We start from the raw sequence: 14022 nt of genomic DNA, 5'->3' as shown, positions 1-14022 counted from the left end.
CCTCAGCATTGACAACGTTTTTCCTGCTTCTCTGCAACTCCCTTTCTGCACCTCGGTCTACAGAGTCCCCAGCCTTTGGGATGGATGCTGCTAGATCACAGGATGCCAAACCTGAGCCCTGGAACCTGCTCAGCTCCACAGATTCCTCATTTGGAAGGACTTCCTTCTAAAATGCAGTGGGGTCTCCTTCCCTGGGTGACCACCAATCAACAGTCAATCAATCATACTTACTGAGCACTACTGTGTGCACAGCAATCAAGCAATTAATCATATTTCTTAAGCACTTACTATGTGCAGAGCACTGTATTAAGCTCTTGGGAAAGTACAGTACAGCAGAATTAGCAGACACGTTCCCTGCCCGTAACGAGCTTACAGACTAGAAGAGGAGACAGATATTAATATAAGTAATTTATAATATCTAATTTAAAGATATGCACAAAAGGGCTTGGGCGAGTACAATATAACAAGACACATTCCCTGCTCACAGCAAGCTTACAGTCTAGAGTGGGAGACAGACATTAATATAAATAAATAAATTACAGATATGGACGTAAGTTCTGTGAGGCTGAGGGAGGGGTGAATAAAGGGAGCAAATCAGCATGATGCGGAAGGGAGGGGAAGAAAAGGAAATGAGGGCTTAGTCAGGAAATTACCAGGCTTGTAATTTTTATTTTATGTTTTTACTGGCATTTGTTAAGTGCTCACTATGTGCCAGGCACTGTATTACGCGCTGGGGTAAATGCAAGCTAATTAGGTAGGACACCGTCCATTTCCCACATGGGGCTCACAATCTTGATCCCCATTTTACAGAAGAAGTAGCTGAGGCACAGAGAAAGGAAGTGACTTGCCCAAGATCACACAGCAGATACGTGTTGGAGCTGAAATCAGAGTCCGGGTCCTGACTCCCAGGCCCATGCTCTATCCAATAGGCCACCCTGCTTCTCAGTGTGTTTGTAATGTCTGATGCCAGAGATGCTTCCTCCTCCCGGGAGCTGGAGTTGTCAGGTCTGGTATTTTTTTAAAACCCTGGGCTAGACCCCTGAAGCAGCTTGGGCTTTGTTGGTCTTTAAAGATTAGGCAGGTGCCCGTCTCTCCAGATCGCCAAAGGCGTGGGCAGAGATCATGTCTACCAACTCTATTCGATTGTTCTTTCCCAAACGCTTAGTACAGTGCTCTGTACACAGTAAGCACTTAATAATAACTGATATTTGTTAAGCACTCACTATGTGCCAAGGAGCATGGCGTGGTGGATAGAGCACGGGCCAGGGAGTCGGAAGACTCTGATCCTGGCTCTGCCACTTGTCTATGTAACCTTGGGCAAATCATTAAACTTTTCTGGGCCTCATTTACCTCATCTGTAAATGGGATCGAGATTGTGAGCCGCCACATGGGACAAAGATCTGTGTCCAACTCGATTTGCTTGTATCCACCCCAGTGCTTAGTACAGTGCCTGGCACATAGTATGCGCTTAACAAATACCATTATTATTATTATTATTACTACTCCTAAGTGCTGGAGTAGAAACCAGATAATCAGGTCCCACAGGAACTCCTTTGTGGGAAATGGTCCTTGTTAAGCGCTTACTATGAAGCAGTATGAAGCTGCTTACTTTGAAGCAGCTTGGCTCAGTGGAAAGAGCCTGGGCTTGGGAGTCCGAGGTCATGGGTTCGAATCCCAGCTCTGCCACTTGTCAGCTGTGTGACTGTGGGCAAGTCACTTCACTTCTCTGGGCCTCAGTGACCTCATCTGTAAAATGGGGATTAACTGTGAGCCTCATGTGGGACAACCTGATTACCCTGTGTCCACCCCAGCGCTTAGAACAGTGCTCTGCACATAGTAAGCCCTTAACAAATACCAACATTATTATTACTATGTGCCAAGCAGTGGACTAAGAACAGGATCAGAACCCTGGTCTTCTGACTTCCAGGCCCGTGATCTATCCACTAGGCCATGCTGCATAATAAATAAAATGAATTCTTTGATTGCCTCACTTTTGCCCAGAGGCAGGGGGTTGGACTGCCTGAGTTCCCAGGGTCCCTCCCCAATGATAAAAATGATGATAATTCTGGTATTTGTTAAGCGCTTACTATGTGCCAAGCACTATTCCAAGTAGTGTATGAGATCAGAAAGGCCAGCAGGGCAAGGTTTTCTAACTCAGGATGCTCTGCCCACAAGCAACCGAGATCGTCTCTTCAGACTCCATGGGTGACGCAACCCACATTCCCAGCCCCGAGACTGCCTGCCCAGAGAGGGGACCTGGCTTTTCTGAAGATGTCCAGCCTGTCAGAGGCCAAGCTGGAAGTGAAATAACTTTGATGGCTTGTCTGTGTCACGCTGCGGTAGGACAGGCAGCTCGGGCAGGCTGGGAGCCTGAGGAAAATAATAATTATATTTGTGGTATTTACTAAGCGGCAGCAGCTTGGCTTTGAAGCAGCTTGGCTCAGTGGAAAGAGCACGGGCTTTGGAGTCAGAGGTCATGAGTTCGAATCCCAGCTCTGCCACTCGTCAGCTGTGTGACTGTGGGCAAGTCACTTCACTTCTCTGTGCCTCAGTTACCTCATCTGTAAAATGGGGATGAAGACTGTGAGCCCCACGTGGGACAACCTGATTCCCCTGTGTCTACCCCAGCGCTTAGAACAGTGCTCGGCACATAGTAAGCGCTTAACAGATACCAACATTATGAAGTGCCAAGCGCTGTTCTAAGCACTGGGGTAGATACAAGATAATCAGGTTGGACACGGTCCCTGTCCCATATGGAGCTCACAGTCGTAATTCCCATTTTACAGATGAGGTAACTGAGGCCCAGAGAAGCGAAATGACTTGCCGAAGGTCACACAGCAGACAAGTGGCAGAGCCAGGATTAGAATCCATGACTTTCTGACTCCCAGGCCTGTGCTCTATCCACTAGGCCATCCAGGAGAAACCAGGCTGTCCCCACCTGGGGCACAGATTGGTATTTGGGGCACGGACAGTGAACGGTGCCCTCAAGCTTTTTCATATTTGATTTTGAAGTCTCTCCCTCACTCTCTCTCTCACACATACACACACCACTCCTCCCCCATGCTCCACCCTGTCAAGGCAATATAAGCCGTCATGTCGGTGCTTGGCTGAACCCGCAGCGTGGCCTCTTGTACATCCAGCAGGGCCAGGGATTTGTTCCAGGCAGGGCCACGGGCCCGCTCCGCCCTTCTTTTTACTCCCCTTCAGGGGGAAACTCCTCCCGCTCTGGTCTTCCCTTCGCTCAGACCGGCCAGAGGCTGAACTTTCCCCTAAAAATACAAATAAGCCCCTATCACACCAGATGCTTTAATAATAATTATGGTATTTGTTAAGCGCTTACTATGTACAGAGCACTGTTGTAAGCACTGGGGTAGATAGAGGGTAATCAGATTGTCCCACGTGGGACTCATTTTTTTTTTTTTAAATCTCCATTTTTACAGACGAGGTAACTGAGGCACAGAGATGTTAAGTGACTTGCCCAAGGTCACACAGCAGACAAGTGGCAGAGACGGGATTAGAACCCACGACCTCTGACTCCCAAGCCCGGGCTCCTTCCACTGAGCCACGCTGCTTCAGTGCTTTAATCACCTCTTGCCCTGCCTGGTCAAAAAGGAGGCTACGGGGATATTTTCTGAATTTATTACTAATTAGCCCTCATCCTCTTATCCTGTTCCAACAAATGCCACTTATCTGCTGTGTGTCCTTGAGCAAGTCACTTCACTTCTCTGTGGCTCAGTTACCACATCTGTAAAATGGGGATTAAAACCAGGAGCCCCATGCGGGACTTAGATGGTGTCCCACTCGATTACCTTGTATCTACCCTGAAGCTTGAGTATACAGTGCCTAGCACATAGTAAGCGCTTAAATACCGTAAAAATCAAAAATAAAGATCAGTGTCGGCAGCTAGACCTCACCCGAGGTAGGGTTGTACGAAATTGGGGCGGCCCCTTCCCCCACCCCTCTGCGGGGAAGTTTCGGTGAGAGTTGGTTGGTGACAAAGAGAGTTAATGGCTAATCCAAACAGGGGTGGCAGAGAAGGGCTCTGATTAAAGTAGAAAATCACTGAACTCTTGCCCCGGCCCTGGCAACCTCCATCCCACATGCCAAACTCTGGCCACAGGCCAGCTCTGGATCCTACCATGCCAGCGCAGCTCTTCCCCGCGTGCCTTTCCTGCCAACAATGATAATAATAATAATGGTATTTATTAAGCACGTATTCTGTGTCGAGGCTCTACTAAAAAACTGGGGTCGATACACTATAGCCTATCCAGGTTTAGGCTTAGGAGCCCCATCTGCCTGGCCAGTACGGGATTCCAAAGGAATGGCAGCTAAACTTCATCCCAGAGGGTCTAGTACAGTGCACCTCTCACAGTGGGTGCTCAATAAATACCACTACTAATGCAAAAAGGCCGTGCAGCGTGGCACGGTGGATAGAGCACGGGCCTGGGAGTCAGAAGGCAACGGGTTCTAATCCCGGCTCCACCACTTGTCCGCTGTGTGACCACGGGCAAGTCACTTCACTTCTCTGGGCCTCAGTTACCTCATCTGGAAAATGGGGATTGAGACTGTGAGCTCCGTGTGGGATGGGGACTGTGTCCAACCCAATTTGCTTGTATCCACCCAGCGCTTAGCACAGTGCCTGGCACACCTTAAGCACTTAAATACCACAGCTACTATTATTATTACTTTGCCATTACGCACAACTGTCTTAATTCTCTTATGCATCTCATACGCCTCTGCTCTTTTAGTTGACATTGGGGTAAGTCACTTAACCTTTCTGGGGCTTGCTTTTTTAATCTGCAGAATGGAGACTTCCCAGCTCTCGTGGGGGTCAGGTACAGTTTTAATTGGATCGTCTACACCCATTTCGATCCCAGTGACCAGCCTTGGCTTAGAATTACAGATATCCTCATTATTCTCCTCCTACTAGGGGACTGGCAGTTGCCCTCATAAACCTAGTAATCCAAAATTGAAGATGATCCAAACGGGCCCCCTCAATTCACAACAATGACTTTCTAAAATGTAACCGGTGATTAGCACATACCTTTTCACCGGTAATCAGTTTATCATAATGGAGTTAGTAAGCAATTGACTTTTAATCCCCAGACTTCAGTCATTTAACTGTATTAACAGGATTCCAGCAAGTCTAAACATGTTTGGACAAGAACTTGAATTTACATATTTGCAAGCTGCTGTCGTTGGGCCTCTTTCCCATAGATCATTTGGTTACTTATTTCACAGCTCCGTTTTGGCATCCCAGATGACCTCGTATAATCACCTCATTTGGCCTCCCAAATGAGAGAGCCTTCTATCTACCTCGTCTCTCTCGCCACCGACCTCTCGCTCACATCCTGCCTCTGGCCTGGAACGCTCTCCCTCCTCACGTCTGTCTGACAGACAATTCCTCTCCCCCTCTTCAGAGCCTTATTGAACGCACATCTCCTCCAACAGGCCTTTCCTCTGCCCTCTTTTCCTTTTTCTCAACTCCCTTCTGCATCGCCCCGACTCTGCTTCCTTTGTTCATCCCCGCCCCCAGCCCCACGGTACTTATGTACATATCTCTAATTCAATTATTTATATTAATGATTGTCTCCCCCTTTTAACTGTAAGCCTGTTGTGGGCAGGGAATGTGTAAATTATCTTGTACTCTCCCGAGCGCTTAGTACAGTGCTCCAGTTGACGACCGACTGGCTGGCTTCCCAAATCGGGCCGCAGAATCAGGGCAGGGCCCGGCTACTTGCCACAAAGCAGCCCTGAGCCGGTTTCTCTTCTGAGCTACTGGATTTGAGCTGCTGTCACCAGCGACGTAAGAACGCATTTATCCCAGTGGCTCATCGGTGCCCCGAGCGAGGCTAGAATCAGAGAAACCCAAAGATCGGGTCTGGGGCGTCAGCATGCTGCTGCTCTAATGCTTTCTTATCTCCTACTCGGGCAGGCAGCATCATTTCACTGAGTGGGCGAAGGGCAATGGGGAGGAGCCGCGCATCAGCCCAGACGTCGATTGGACGTCCGGGAACCTGCTTGGGAAGGGCAGTTCCGGGAGGTAGCAGAGATGCTCCCCATCTGACAGAGGATGAGGAGGAACCCTCGGGGGTGGACGGAAAAAGCGTTCTTACCAGTCGTGAGGGCATAACCAACATCAGAGGGGGGAACCTCTCACCCACGTCCTGCCTCCGGCCTGGAACGCCCTCCCTCCTCACAGCTGACAATGACTCTCTCCACCTTCAAAGCCTTATTGAAGACACATCTTTCTCCAAAAGACCTTCCCTAACTAAGCCCTCCTTTCCTCTTCTCCCACTCCCTTCTGCGTCACCCTGGCACTCAGATTTGCACCCTTTATTCACCCCTCCCTCAGCCCCATAACACTTCTGTACACGTCCATAATTTAGTTATTCGTTTCTATTGTACTCTCCCAAGTGCTTAGTACAGTGTTCTGCATACAATAAGCGCTCAATAAATACCATTGATTGACTGGGGTGACAAACAAGATCCTTGAGGAAAGGGTCGTTTTCACCCTCCCTGGTGCCTAGTTTAGCCCTCTGTACCCAGTAGGGACAGGCACCCGCAATGATCCCCATCTGCCTGCTGCTGCCACCATGACTGGGCCGTGGATGCCAATCGATCGTATTTTTTGAGCGCTTACTACGTGCAGAGCACTGTACTGAGCACTTGGGAGAGTACAATATAACAACATAGCAGACACATTCTCAAAGCAGCGTGGCCTAGTGGATAGAATACGGGCCTGGGAGTCAGAAGGACTTGGGTTCTAAACCCAGCTCCACCACTTGCCTGCTGTGTTATCTTGGGTAAGTCACTTCACTTCTCTGGTCCTCAAGTTACCTCATCTGTAAAATGGGGATTAAGACTGATGTGGGACAGGGACTGTATTGGGACAGGGACTGTATCTGACCTGACTGGCTTGTATCCACCCCAGCGCTTAGGACTGTGCCTGGAACATAGTGCTTAACAAATACCACGATTATGATGATTTTTATTGCTCACAGTCTAGTATAGTACAGTCTAGTACAGGACTCCCCTGCCCAGCACGCAGCCCACCTGCCTCTGCTGCCAATGCGTCACTGCTGCGGGTGGTGCCCAGACCAGAGGCTCTTGCTCCCCACCCCCCCCACCTCCCACTGTCCAGCTAGAGGACTGGGGCACCCAAGCTGCCTCCACTCAAAGCCAGGCTAGACCCACTAAGGGAGCGGCCCCGCCGCACCCGACCCATGACCGTCCCTTTCCTCATCCTAGGGACTTCTTGTTCCTGCCCGTGGACTCCCGAGACTTCCTGTTCCCCACCTGGTCGGGCACCAGGCCGGGCCCAATCGCCAACTCGACAAGAGGCGCCACGTCCGAGGGAGGCTTGGCCCAACCAAACGGTTCCTTCTGGACCATCCGTCCTGGCAGACCGCTTTACCGGAACTGCATCCTGACCGAGTCTAGCTTATTTCTGCCTCTGGGACCTACCTGAGCCTGTCAGAACTCTGATTTGGTTAATAAAACAGCTAGAGACACACTCCTGAGCGATCCTCACAAGCTGTAGCCGATCCTCTTCGCTTGAGTGGGGTGGACTTTGCCATTCGAGGATCGGTTTTCTCCTCGGGAGACTGGGAAGCAGCCCCAGGCAAACTTTCCGCCCGGCTTGCTTAACCAATGATAGCAGAGGTTTGGGTGGGCAGCAAGTGCTAATCATTAATGGTCAGATTCTAAAACTGCGGGAGTCACAGAAGGCGAATTCTAGCAAGGGAACCACTTTAGCTTCCTTCCCATTCAATTGTCCTGTCCTGCCTGCCCCCCTCCATTTCTTCCTCCCCCTTCTCCTCCCTGCCCTTCCCCTCTCCCAAGCCAGATTATCAGGAAGGGTGAATGGGAAATCTCGAGAGGCTAAATTCAAGACCAAGCCTTATCCGTTCTCTCCCTACATTGGGGCCCAAACAGGATTTGTATTCTTTTGGGGGAAATTGCCTATTCTTAGTACAACCCAGATCAGCTCTCCGTAGGGACAAAACTAACTTTCAAATTCATCTAAAAGAAATTCTGTCTAATGCAATAACCGAGGTGAACAATCAAGGAGGAGGAAAGAGCATGGTGTAATGTATAGAGCATGGGCCTCACCCAGAAGGTCATGGATTCTAATCCCAGCTCCTCCACTTGTCTGCTGGGTGGCCTTGGGCAAGTCACTCCGCTTCTCTGTGCCTCAGTTACCTCATCTGTAAAATGGGGACTGAGACCGAGTCCCATGTGGCACAGGGACTGTGTCCAACCTGATCACCTTGTACCTACCCCAGTGCTTAGAAAAGTTCTTGGCACATAAGAAGCGCTTAAATACCATAATTATTTAGGAAAGGGACTCCATGGATAGGTCGCATCTTCTAAAAATCCAACAGCTTCTACTTCATCCTAATCCTCCTTGACTTCTCAGCTGCCTTCAACTCTGTGGACCACCTCCTTTCTCCTGGAAACATTATCTAACCTCGGCTTCACAGACCCTGTCCTCTCCTGGTTCTCCTCCTATCTCTGGCTGCTCATTCTCAGGCTCTCGCAGGCTCCTTCTCTGGCTCCGAACCTCTAACTGGGGGTGTCCCTCAAGGCACAGTTCTAGATCCCCTTCAATTCCCCATCTACACCCACTCCCTTAGAAAATTCACTTATTTTCTTGGCTTCACCTACCATCTCTATGCAGATGATTTCCAAATCTACTCTCCACCCTGATCTCTCTCCTTCAAATTTCCTCCTCCTTCAGTACATCTCTACCTGAAGGTCCCACTTACACCTCAAATTAAACATGTCCAAAACAGAACTCCTCACCTTCCCACCCAAACCCTCCCCCAGTCTCTCTCATCCCCGTAGACAACACCATGATTCTCCCTGTCTCACAAGGATTATTTTTTGTGAGATAATCTCTCCCATTCAACCCACAGATTCAATCTATCACCAAATTCTGTTCCTTCTACCTTGACAGTATCTGCAGAATCTATCCAAACTGCTACTATGCTGATCCAAACACTTATGATAACACACTTTGACTACTGCATCAGTCTCCTGCCTATCCCGACTTCGGTCCTAACTTCACTCTGCTGCCCTGATCGTTTTTCTAAAAAACTGTTCAATTCACATCTTCCTACTCCTCAAGACCCTCCAGTGGTTGCCCGCCCACCTCCGCACCAAACAGAAACTCCTTACCATTGGCTTTAAAGCACTCCATCACCTTGCCCGCTCTGTATCTTACCTCACTGATTTCCTACTACAACCCAGACCACGTCTCACTCCTCCAACGCCACCTACTCCCTGTACTTCAATCTTATCTATCTCACCACCCACCCCTTGCCCACATCTTCCCTCTAGTCTGGAACTCCCTCCCCTTTCATATCTGACAGACCATTACTCTCCCCACCTTCATAACCCTTATTAAAATCATATCTCCTCCAGGAAACCTCTTTCCCTCTCCTTACTCTCCCTTCTGGGTCGCCTATGCATTTAGATCTGTACTCTTTAAGCACTTGATATTCGCCCCACCCTCAGCACCACAGCACTTATGTACATAACCACAATTTATTTTAATGTCCGTCTCCCCACAGACTGTAAGCTCCTATGCGTAGGGAATGTGTAATCAACTATCCCAAGCACTTAGTAGTAGAGTGTTCTGCACACAATTAAGTCCTCAATAAATACCACTGATTGATTAATATGTAGACCAAGGCAACAAGGGGCTCAAAACAGAGAAGGGGAATCAAGATTCTAGAAACACGTAGGAAGAGTGAAGAGTGACACACAGATATTTATACTCCCGCCAAGTGGAGCAAGTGAGGAAGGAACGCGTCTATAATAATAATAATGTTGCATTTGTTAAGCACTTACTATATGCCAACCACTGTTCTAAACACTGGGGTAGATACAAGGTAATCAGGTTGTCCCACGAAGTGCTCGCAGTCTTCATCCCCATCTTACAAATGAGGTAACTGAGGCACAAAGAAGTGAAGTGACTTGCCCAAGGTCACACAGTTGACAAGCAGCGGAGCCGGCATTAGAACCCATGACCTCTGACTCCCAAGCCCGTGCTTTTTTCACTGAGCCATGCTGCTTCTCATAGGAAGGGCACATCTTGGCACAACTTGAAAAGTTACAATCCTGGGCCAGAAAACAGGAGGCAGAGTGCTCCTACCCATTGTCCTCAGGATTATGCAGTGTGAAAAGAAAAAGAAAACCATCTCATGACCTTTGTTCATGGAGCCTCATTTGATATCAACACCGGCTGATTCACTCCAGCAGAACGTGGCTTTCCGAAGAGTCAAACCTAGAAGAACGGCAGTTGGTCAACATTTAGAATTAGTTCCCAGAGGAAGTCATGCTGGCTGAAACTGTCAGTAATCTTAAGAGTTGGTATAAATTCACATTTGGGAGATTCATAATGGACTTGTCTTACGTCGTCGAGTCCTCTCCGACCCATAGCACATGGACACATCTCTCCCAGAACACCCTGCCTCCATCTGCAGGCATTCTGGTAGTGTATCCATAGTGTTTTCTTGGTAAAAAAAAGGAAGTGGTTTACCATTGCCCTCTTCCGCACTGTAAACTTATGTCTTCCCCCTTGACTCTCTCCCATGCCGCTGTTGCCCAGCCCAGGTTAGTTTTGACTTGTAGCAGATTGCCTTCCACTCGCTACCCACTGCCCAAGCTAGGACTGGAATGGGTATGCCTCTAGTTGACTCTCCCTCCCATAGTCGAGACTGGTAGAGTACTGGAAACTCTCCAGGTGCCATCCTGAGAGGGGCCATAATGGACTACTGGAAGGAAATTTGGTGAGGAGATAAGAAAGGTTAACGGCTCTTCTCGCCCACCCGCTGCCTCTGACCTGGAACACCTTTCCTCCTCATATCCGACAGATGACGACTCTCCCCCGCTTCCAAGCTTTATTGAAGGTACATCTCCTCCAAGGGGCTTTCCCTGTCTGAGCCCTCCTTTCCTTTTCTCCCACTCCCTTCTGCGTCACCCTGACTTGCTCTCTTTAGTCATCACCGGCTCCCAGCCCCACAGCACTTAGGTCCATATCTGTAATTTATTTATTTATATTAACATCCATTTCCCTCTCTAGACTGTAAGCTCACTGTGGGCAGGGACTGTGTCTATATATTGTTACATTGTACCCTCCCAAGAGCTTAGGACAGTACTTTGCACAGAGTAAGTGCTCAATAAACACGATCGACTGACTGACTGTTCCATGATACATCTATAACCGCTAGGAAGGACATCAAGAAGGGCAGCCATAAGAATATCTGGACTGTTGGTCTGCCCCTGAATATCGCTTACGTATTTTCAATCTTCTTCAACCTATCCGCCTGCATCTCTAACTGTCCTATCGTGACTGTTGTAGGCCCCACCATGAAAAGAGTGCTTGGCATAATAAGCGCTTAACAAATAACATCATTATTATTACAGGGGAAGCTTCTTTGATAACAGTCGCTATTCTATCAGTCATACGCAAATACAACATTCCTCTAGAAACCTATTCAGTGGAAACTGGCTATCCCATGCCCTCTTAGAACACTGACCCTGTTAGAGCATCATACCCACTCACCATCAGCATGGCATAGTGGAGAAAGCCCGGGCCTGGGAGTCAGGAGGACCTGGGTTCTAATCCTGGCTCTGCCACTTGTCTGCTGTGTGACCCTGAGCAAGTCACTTCATTTCTCTGTGCCTCGGTTACCTCATCTGTAAAACGGGGATGGAGATTGTGAGTCCCATGTGTCCACCCTGATTACCTTATATCCACCCCAGCGCTTAGAACAGTGCCTTGGCACATAGTGTTTGACAAATATCATTATTATTATTATCCTAGAGAATAGCCCCTAGGGTGCAAGTGATGGGATGTTCCCCTCTTAGTGTGCAGCAGTTGGCTCTAGTAGCATTGATTTCTCAGGCTTTTGAATGGGTTTATAACCAGCCTTTACATAACCAGCTTTGTACTCAGGGAACAATTTCATTTTCAGTGGGGGCCTAGGAAGGAGTGTGCAGGATGGGGGCAAGGGGACACTATAATTGTAGTTTCCAAGATCTCTGTACAGTGCTCTGCACATAGTAAGCACTCAATACCACTGAATGAATGAAAATCCCAGCTCCACCACTTGTCCGCCATGGGTGACCTTGGGAAAGTCACTTCACTTTGTTGTGCCTCAGTTGCCTCATCCTTAAAACGGGGATGAAGACTGTGAGCCCCATGTGGGACAACCTAATTACCTTGTATATACCCCAGTGGTTAGAACAGTGCTTGGCACATAGTAAGAGCTTAACAAATACCATTATTATCATTTATCATTATTATAAACCAAAAGCAGAATCAGAAACGGATCCCCAGAACTCTAATCACCTCACCCCCCAACTACGACCTCCATGATGCTCACCCCACCTCAAGACGCATCCAACCCACGAAGGTCTTTGAATGTGTAAAGGTCTCGTTCACCAAGCGACATCACCCGCCGTTCCACTTTTCTCCCCATCGGCCCGTGCCAATGAGAGGGCAGGAACGTAGAAAAATGAGAGAATAGGGGACTCCACCGTATAATTTCCTGCATTTATCTTCTCCAGCCAGTTTGGTAGGGAAGGAGTTTCACAAATAGGTCAGGCCGAGCATGAGTCAGATATAAACAACAAAGTGCATTTGTTTAAACGAAAACTGGGTGGAATGCTTCTCCTGGGCAGAGCCGATTTATGGTCACGGGCAAACCGAGCACCTCACTGGAGACTCTCAGAAGGCCTTGCCCCTTCCAGCTTTCTCATCCCTGGAGAGAGGCAACTTGCTTTGATTAATGAAGGCACAGTTTATGCCCTTCTCAGTGGTTCCTACCCTAGTAGGAACCTACCCCAGAGAAGCAGCCTGGCTCAGTGGAAAGAGCCCGGGCTTGGGAGTCAGAGGTCTTGGGTTCGAATCCCTGCTCTGCCACTTGTCAGCTGTGTGACTGTGGGCAAGTCACTTAACTTCTCTATGCCTCTGTTCCCTCATCTGTAAAATGGGAATCAACTGTGAGCCTCACGTGGGACAACCTGATTACCCTGTATCTACCCCAGAGCTTAGAACAGTGCTCTGCACATAGTAAGCGCTTTACAAATAGCAACATTATTAGCAGGAGGAGGAGGAGGAGGAGGAGGAGGAGGATTACTCAGTTGATCTTATTTATTGAGTGCTTACCGTGTGCAAAGCACTATGCCAAGCGCTTGAGACTTGGCTGTCCACAATGAGCTTATAGTCTAGAGTAGTAGTATTTATTTCGAGAAGCAGCGTGGCTCACTGGAAAGAGCCCGGGCTGGGGAGTCAGAGCTCATGGGTTCAAATCCCAGCTCCGCCGCTTGTCAGCTGTGTGACTTTGGGCAAGTCACTTCACTTCTCTGTGCCTCAATTCCCTCAAATGTAAAATGGGGATTAAGACTGTGAGCCCATGTGGGACAACCTGATCACCTTGTATCCTCCCCAGTGCTTAGAACAGTGCTCTGCACACAGTAAGCACTTAAATGCCATCATCATCATCATCATTATTGAGCATCTCCTCGGTGAAAGGCACTGTACTCAGACGCTAAATAATCAGCACCGGGCCAGGCGATGAAAATGGAACAGCGGAAGGTCACTCTGGCACCTACCTTTAGCAGCTGTGAATGTTCTTCAGCATGGCGGAGTGGTAGTGGACGGGCCTGGAAGTCAGAAGGTCACGGGTTCTAATCCCAGCTCCGCCACATGTCTGCTGTGTGACCTTGGGCAAGTCCCTCACTTCTCTGTGCCTCAGTTACCTCATCTGTAAAATGGAGATCGAGCCTGCGAACCCCACATGAGAAAGGGACCGTATCCAACCCAATTTGTTTGTATCCACCCCAGTGCTTAGGCACGTAGTAGGCGCTAAAACACCGCAATTATTATTATGATTATATTATTACTCTGGGCCCCGAAGGAGTCAGTTTGCAGGGACGAGAATGTGAGTGGCATTAAGCAAACTACTGGCACAACAAACGATTCTTGCTCACCGGATCTCGATCCTG

At 48.7% G+C, this 14022-nt stretch overlaps 1 long non-coding RNA gene and 1 other non-coding gene across 2 annotated transcripts in view; both read right to left on the bottom strand.

The window, feature by feature from the left end:
- Positions 1–10295, bottom strand: part of LOC120638338 — a 33060-nt gene extending 22765 nt beyond the window's left edge. The window contains exon 1 of the long non-coding RNA XR_005659949.1: positions 10217–10295. This is a non-coding gene — a long non-coding RNA (uncharacterized LOC120638338). The remainder of the gene's footprint in view (positions 1–10216) is intronic.
- A 338-nt stretch (positions 10296–10633) lies between these two features.
- LOC114811754 lies at positions 10634–10771 on the bottom strand. The gene has a single exon (XR_003759450.1). It is a non-coding gene; the product is annotated as a small nucleolar RNA SNORA7 (small nucleolar RNA).
- Positions 10772–14022: the final 3251 nt, after the last annotated feature.

Source organism: Ornithorhynchus anatinus, chromosome 4 (genome assembly GCF_004115215.2).
Source record: "Ornithorhynchus anatinus isolate Pmale09 chromosome 4, mOrnAna1.pri.v4, whole genome shotgun sequence".
NCBI classification, from domain to species: Eukaryota; Metazoa; Chordata; class Mammalia; order Monotremata; family Ornithorhynchidae; genus Ornithorhynchus; species Ornithorhynchus anatinus.
This window is presented reverse-complemented; position numbering and strand designations above follow the sequence as displayed.